At 40.0% G+C, this 8,303-nt stretch overlaps 1 long non-coding RNA gene across 1 annotated transcript; it reads left to right on the plus strand.

Annotated features, from left to right (window-relative positions):
• Window positions 1-4,411: 4,411 nt before the first annotated feature.
• On the plus strand, window positions 4,412-6,828 carry LOC116408686. The gene is made up of 3 exons (XR_004221152.1): window positions 4,412-4,572; window positions 6,032-6,139; window positions 6,767-6,828. It is a non-coding gene; the product is annotated as an uncharacterized LOC116408686 (long non-coding RNA).
• The last annotated feature ends 1,475 nt before the right edge of the window (window positions 6,829-8,303 follow it).

The following is an 8,303-nucleotide window of genomic DNA, read 5'->3' on the forward strand; positions in this document are numbered from 1 at the left end:
GTGTGAATTGGCAAAACAGATTTTGAAAACCATATGGGGCTGTTTAAAATATTGGCAAAGTGCAGATTGGAAAAAGTGTGGAAGGAAAATGTGCCAGATAGCATGGAGCAATTCTCTACACACCCAGTTCAGCATCCAGTAGTTCAGTGCTGTCCAACTGGTGGCCCATGGGCTGCATCCACCCACAGCCTCCCCTCTGTGTGGCCCCCCACCTGTCTGGCTGCTTTGATGGCTTACCTTTGTGTAAGCTTTAAATGGTATCAGTACTGAGATTTACTGGCCCCCTGCATGGTTCACACCTCAGATTCAGGCTGTAAGTGTTAGGATTTGGTTGGGTTGTTGGTTGGCTGGCTGGCGAGGAATTAGTTAATATGCACTGGCCACACAGCCACACAGCCTATCAGGCATAGATTTCTTAAAGGAGAATGCAAGTCAAAATTTAAAAAGCATACTGCCCAATAGTCCTCCTGTTGTTTAGTAAAAACGCCACACTTTTGGCTCACCTAATCAAATATTTACTCAGTCACACTTACTTCACATTTTCTAGAACAGGCAGCCATCTCTAAAAAGGTATTCTCCCTTCCTTTCCCTCCTTGCTTCATACTGCACATGTGTTTCATTCCCTCCCCCCCCTCCCCTCTGCCAGATCCGCTTCTGATTGGCTGGTGGGCACGTGTAGCTCAGAACAGGAGACAGGATCAAGTTACACACATGCTCAGAGAATAGGAAGGCTGCCGCTGGCACCTACAGGAAGGACAGAGAGATTTCAGTGATGTCACTGGAGTCTTCACACTGCTGTAGGCTGCCTGCACCATATCTCAGAGAAGCAAGCAGGGATCTGGGAATTTAGATATGCAGTAAGTACTTAAAAAGAATGCCTTTAGACTTACTTTTAATTATGTTGGGTTGAAAACCCCAACATACTGTTCTTCAACTTTGGCTTATTCTTCTGCTTCTTCTTCTTCTTCTTCTTCTTCTTAGCGCCCCTCATTTTCTAAACACTACTCCTCCTACAGTTTTAGGGGTACAACACCCAAACTCCCCACACTTCTTTTGCTTGTGCTTTTCTAAGTCATCCCGCCCCCCGTCTTTTTGTGGCGCCCCTCCGAACACCCCAATTTTCCCATTAACTTTGACAGGGAAGATTTTCAAACTGCTGCCACACTTACAGCTTTGAAGCTACACCCCCCAAACTTGAATAACATAATAATGGGGTCACCCTGAATGAAACAGCGACATTTATTGGATGACCCAAAGTGGGAGGGGCCAACAACAGCCAATCAAATTTCACCTGTTTACTTTAATGGGGAAATTGAAACTGCTGCCAATCTTACAGCTTTGAGGTTACACTCCCCAAACTTGAATCACACAGTCATGGGGTCAGCCTGAATGAAAATATGATGATTCCTGGATGCCAAAAAGTGGGCGGAGCTGTGAACAGCCAATCAGATTTTACCTATTGATTTGGCGGAAATTCAACCTGCTGCCATTCTCACAGTAATAACACCAGGGTCCCCAAACTTTTTACACTTGGTCACTAGGGGACTGCAGTTATAGATTTGAAAAGTGGGCAGACCCCAACAGCCAATCAAATTTCACCTATTGATTTTTATTGGTTTGATGCCAGAGTTCCCAAACTTTGCACAGTCAGTCACTGGGTGACTACGCATTCAAGTTTTTTTTGTTTTTTTTAAACCGCAAAGTGGGAGGGGCCAACAACAGCTAATCAAATTTTACCCATTGACTTTTATGGGGAAATTGAAACTGCTGCCAATCTTACAGCTTTGAGACTACACTCCCCAAACTTGAATCACATGGTCATGGGGTCAGCCTGAATGAAAATATGATGATTGTTGGATGCCCAAAAGTGGGCATCAGATTTTACCTATTGACTTGGTGGAAATCCAACCTGCTGCCATTCTCACAGTAATAACATCAGGGTCCCCAAACTTTGCATGGTTAGACGCCTGGTAACTGTGGTTCAAGGTAAGAAAAAGTGGGCGGAGCCACCAATAGCCAATCATATTTTAACTATTGATTTTCAATGGGGAAATTCAACCTGCTGCCATTCTCACAGTATTAACACCAGGGTGACTAGGGGACTGCATTTTTAGGTTTTAAAAAGTGGGTGGAACCACCAACAGCCAATCAGACTTCACCTATTGAATTTTTTTTGTTTAAATTTAAAATTCTGCTTTTCTCACACTATTTATGTCAGGGTTCCCAAACTTTGCACAGTCAGTCACTGGATGACTACGTATTCAGGGTTAGAACAAGTGGGAGGAGCCACCAACAGCAAATCCATTTCGACCCATTAGATTTCATTGGTTTATATTTAAACTGTTGCCATTATTTAAATATTAATTCCAGGGTTGTTAAAGTTTCCAGAGTTAGTCACTGGGTATTTGTTATTTCAAGTTAGAAAAAAGTGGGCGGAGCCAATAAACAGCCAATAACATTTCACCTATTTACTATGGTAATGGTACAATGGGGAAGTGTAAAATGCTGTCAGTCTCACAATTTTTATGCCCGAGTCCCCAAAATTTGCCAAGTTGGTCACTGGGGGACTGCAGTTCAAAAATAGGAAAAGTGGGTTGGGCCACTAACAGCCAATCAGATTTCATCCATTGAATTTTATTGGTTTAAATTTAAAATGCTGCCATTCTCACACTATTTATGCCAGGATGCCCACTGTTAGTCACTGGGTGACTTCAACTCAAGGTTAGAAAAAGTGGGCACACCCACCAACCACCAATCACAATTCACCTATTGACTTTTATTGGTTTAAATTTAAACTGCTGCCATTCTTTAACTATTAATCCTAGGGTCCCTAAACTTTGCAGAGTTAGTCACTGGGTAACTGCAGTTCCAGGTTAGAAAAAGGGGGTGGAGCCACCAACCGCCAATCACTGTTGTCACTCGTTGACTTTCGGTGGGGAAATTTAACACTATTAAAACCAGGGTCCCTAAACTTTGCACAGTGGTTTTTATTATATAACTGTGGTCCATGGTCAGAGAAAGTGGGCAGAGCCCATTCAGTGACTTCATGTTTTTCAACCCAACATGAAGTTTGTTCTCAAACTTCCCTTTCTAGTTTATATTAACCTTTCATTGTCCTTTAAACCGCTTGCGTGCACTCTCCTTTGCCAGTTCAATCAAGTCTCTCACACAGCTACTACCTTTGCAAACCTTCAGCATTACCTGGGAGCTGAGCTGTGAGTTGTTACAATAGTTTCAAAATGTCTACCTAGAGGCTATTGTGCAGACTACAAGTCAGACTTATTACTTTGTTTGTAAGTCAGCAGCTGCACCCGGGAGCCGAGCTGTGAGTTGTTACATTAGTTTTAAAATCAGCCTAGCAGCTATCCTGCTGACAAGGAGTCAAACTTGTTACTTTGTTCCGGGTCTCAACAAGGGGATCCAGTAATAGTGTAACTTTTGCCTTATGACATATTGAACTGGCAAAGGAGAGTGCACGCAAGGGATTTAAGAAAACCTATGCCTGACTCTGATAGGCTGTGTGGCCAGTGCATATTAACTAATTCCTCGCCAGCTAGCCAACCAACGACTCACCCTAAAATCCTAACAATATTGTTTTAACATGTAATCACACCTTTTAATGCCTGCATTGTTCACACCTTAGGTTCAGACTGTAATCACCCACATTGTTCACCTCTTCACACCTCAGACTGTAGGAGCAGTGCCAGCATTATGTCACTGTAGGCACTGCCTGCCCTATGCTGCCTGTGTGTATGGCACACAGGCAGCACAGGCTTAAATTGCCATTTTAAGAATTAAGGGCCGCCTCTTGGGATCATAGGATTCACAGTGCACATAAACAAGCCAAGACACACATACACGCTAGGCCACATCAGCCAATTAATGGACACAGTTCTGTCTTTTGCTTCCACACTACTTCCTGTTACAGTTAGAGCTGCATTATTTCTGGTCATGTGATCTCTGAGGGAGCACACAGCCCATCACTAAATGGTGGATCAAGGGAAAGGATGTAAAAGGGCAATATTTACTAATATATATACCCCAGTTTGGCGAGATTCTTAAATAGGTGACTTAATATAATATAAACTATCTGTGGTTACGTATTCATTCTGGGGTATAGTTTTCTTTTAATGTATACCAGATTGAAGGCACCATTTAACAGTACTCTCCAACTGGAGGCTTGCTGACCAGACATGGCCAACCAAATAACTTGTATGGCCCTTAAGACTATTAAACACATCCACAGACACCTTTGAGACACATCTTAATTTTAAATTCAGCACCTACAAATTCTCTTTTTACATTAATTGTGTAAAAAGAGAATTACAGCTTTGATATATAATAGGAAGAAGGCCAACATAAAAAACAATAGCATTTGATATTTTAGTGTCATGTGCACAAAACTTTACTTTGCAGCATCACTTCACTAAATTTTCCTTTGTCTTCTTTTCAGTAATGGAAGTTGTATGTTTAGCAGTTGCATTATCCTATGCCTCCTGATCGGCCTCGGTTCCTTCTTGCTGAATATTTTTTGTCTGGTTATTGTGTATGTGAAATTAAATAAAAAAATAGGTAAGTTAGGAAAAGAAACAGACAAGGCTGCCATCCCCACAGTATTATTGTTGTTGTCTTAAAATACACATATTTTTGTAAAGAAAAAGAAAAAACAATGAGTAATAACTAACCCCTAGGTAAACGTTTAGGTGACCTTGTATATGATCTAATACTCCCTAAAATGTGCCTGAAACCTCAAGGCACTATATCAAAATACAGGTTTCTTGCCTACTATACCAGAAATGTGGTGGGTGATGTGTGTCCAGGCCTGCAACGTCTAAAAGTAATGGTCATCACAACTGTGTACTTGTGGTGCTGGAACAAGAGTAGAAAAATGTTCCTAAATATTGTGTGCAGAGTAATTACACCTGCTGAACACTAGGGCAAAAGACAGTAGCTCCTTATTTTTTTTTTTCCAATAATAACTCCTTCTTTTGGAGTCATTGTTAAAAGTCTGAGGAGATGGCACAGAGCAAACCATTCCAACCAAACTTCAGGAAGCTAATCAAAGACAAATTACAAATGTTGGGTCTGCATAGAGCAGGTTCCCACAGCTGTCAACAGGTATGTTTTCTTTATGCCCCCATGTTTCATCCCTATTTAAGGACAACTACCTTTTTAGTATGCCTAACTTTAATTTGACAGGGCACGTAGATTTGTTGTTTAAAGAACCACCTTCCAGTAACATGTTTACTTTGTTGTAAGGCGGCACAAAGAAATAAATGTTGTCTGGCTTATGGTGATGCCCCCTGGTTATGCTGCAGTGGGTAGCAAAACATCCCTTGTTTCCCCTTTTCTAACTTCCCACCTAGGAATATTTTAGGATAGGATATTCTCTGAACTATTTAAGCATGCACTTTTAATAAGGGGGTAGCAAAATAAGGGAATGAAAGTAATTGTACACTTATTACTTATTACACTTATAGTACAGTATTACTATATGTGGTAATATTTTTTATGATACATTCTGATGCAACACAAACATCATTTGTAATCTACCTGGATCCCTTGCCTGAAATGAATTTGATATCCAACATAAGTATTTTGAGTATATTTATTTATATTTGGAGAAGTTTTTCACCAGGGTATGAATTCCCTACGAAATGCTACATTTCGCCATTGGCAATTTTTTTTTTTTTTTTGCAATTTCTATGAAAATTTGTTGCAACAAGAAATTTGGCAAGTTAGAAAAAAGTCACAGTTGCATCAAATAAGTTGTGGTCACGTCAAACAAGTCGCTGTCACATCAAAAAGTTGTGGTTGCGTCAACAAAGTTGTGTCTAAAAAGTTGCCCGTATAAAAAAAAGTCACGCAAATTTTTCACCGTTTCACACATTTTTCAGCAGTTGCATGAATTTTTTTGGCAAAGCAAAGCGGGACAGATTCGCTCATCACTACTTACAGCATAAGAATTTATGAACATTTTATGAATGTACAACATCTGTAACGCCATATTGCTTTACCACTTAATCTTGAGGTGCCCATAAATGCCACACTGATGTGAAGGAAACTGTACCCAGCCACAGCTCTAATATACGTGAACCAGTTAGAGTGGGAACACCCATCTTGGCTGTACAGAACGAGGGTGAGTCCTCTCAATAAAAAATAGTTTTGTGCAAGTTTGTGCAAGTATGCTACTGTTGCTTTTTGAATTGCTATCATAATATCTTGTTTAATCAATCTACAACAAAATGCACAGATCAGCCGAATAGTGTTTTTTCGTTTGGGGCCATACTTTTTTGCTTTGACTCTGATTAGAAGAGTCATTGGGGCTCGTTTGTCAACACTGAGCAAATTTGCACCTGGCCAGTACCATGGCAACTAATCATGTTTTTGTTTTCATTGATCTACCTTCAGCTCATTAAGAACTAATCACTAATCACTGATTGATTACTATGGGTAAGTACTCAGGTGCAAATTTGCTCAGTGTTGATAAATTAGGTACATATTTAAAAACACTGGGACAATTTGGATCTAGGCATGGGGAGGAATGAAAATGTTGCTTTCATTGTATTTTCTAGAGCTGGTTGAAAAATGCTATTTACAAAATGGCCCCAATCTGTGTATCTTACTGCAGGGTATTTCTGCCAGGGGGAAATTGGAGGATAAGGGGACAATATTAATATGATGAGAATTAAAGCATTAGGCATTTAAAATGTGGACGCAATTATAATTTAATACTTTTTGTTAAATCTACTTTTTCTGTTTCAAGGTGATAGTGATACTTCCTCTGAGAGCTCAGAAAGTACATCTCAATCATCATCACCCAGCCAGGCATGTATATTAATGTAAATTACAAAAGCACTTACTGGTAAAGTATATGTAAACATGTTCTTATTACCATGGAGTATAGTGATGCTTGTCAGCTGTATGTTTACGCAGGCAAATGCCAGACAGCCATGGGGATGCACAGATCAAATCATGACATCATCTGTATAGATGTCTGGATCAATTACACTCCCATTAATATTTTATTCTTCTCTCCATTAATTTTCTCTTCAACATGTCATTCATTCATGCTTGTTTTTCATAGTCAGCCTAGCACAATATTTCAGACATTTCTATATCTATAATTTGTGTAGCCTGGGTTGTAGATCCAAAGAGGTCCATAACTCAGTAGGCACATGCCTTTGGTAATCATCATAGTTATAGTTGTTGCTTAATTTACAGGATATGCACATTTTTTATATTTTTTAATATAGTGTAAATTCTTTTATTTGCCATTGTAAAGGCAAAATGTTCTTTGCAAAAATGATTGTCTTTATTTTGTTTGCTTGAAGGTGCATAATTTGTAAAATAGGTAACTTGTATATTTTCTTATTCTCTTTTCTTTTTTTAATGGAAATCAGTACCTGTTTATTCTCAGCTGTAGCAACCTTTGACTGGCATTTTTATTTAGTTACAGAAGAATCCTGTTGCTGAGAACATAACTTACACTACCATCCAGTTTAATGCAAAGAGGCTGTCGCCCGATTATGAGAATCTCTGCGGGGCATCTGATTATGTTAATGTAACTTCTAAAGAGAAGAAAGAGGCTTCCAGGAAACCAATCAAAATGGAATCTGTAGAGTATACTGACGTTGTTCCCAAAGTTATTTCCAAAAGCAAAAATTGCTTCAGCCAATAAATTCACAAAACGTTTCCCTTTTTTTTTTTTTTTTTAGAATTAAGTCTAAAACAACTTGACTTTTCTGAGTTTTTCTTGAAAAAACTCAGAAAAGTCCAGTTGTTTTAGACTTAATTCTACTAGATACTGTATATCAGTGCTGTCCAACTGGCGGCCCGCGACCCCCCTCTGTGTGGCCCCCCACCTGTCTGGCTGCTTTGATGGCTTACCTTTGAGTAAGCATTAAATGGTATCAGTACTGAGATTAACTGGCCCCCTGCATGGTTCTCACCTCAGATTCAGGCTGTAATCAGGCTGTATTGTTTAAAAATGTAATCCCCTGTGTTTTTCACACCTTTTAATACCTGCATTGTTCACCCCCTGCAGTGTTCACACCTCAGGCTCAGACTGTAATCACTCACATTGTTCACTTCTTCACACCTCAGACATAGGTACTGTAGGCAGAGTATGGCACATACAGCCAGCATAGGGCAGGTAGAGTATGGCACACACAGGCAGCATAGGTCAGGGAGGGTATGGCACACACAGGAAGGGTAGGGCAGGCAGAGTATGGCACACACAGTCAGGGTAGGACAGGCAGAGTATGGCACACACAGTCAGGGTAGGGCAGGCAGAGTATGGC

Source organism: Xenopus tropicalis, chromosome 2 (assembly GCF_000004195.4).
Source record: "Xenopus tropicalis strain Nigerian chromosome 2, UCB_Xtro_10.0, whole genome shotgun sequence".
NCBI lineage: Eukaryota > Metazoa > Chordata > Amphibia > Anura > Pipidae > Xenopus > Xenopus tropicalis.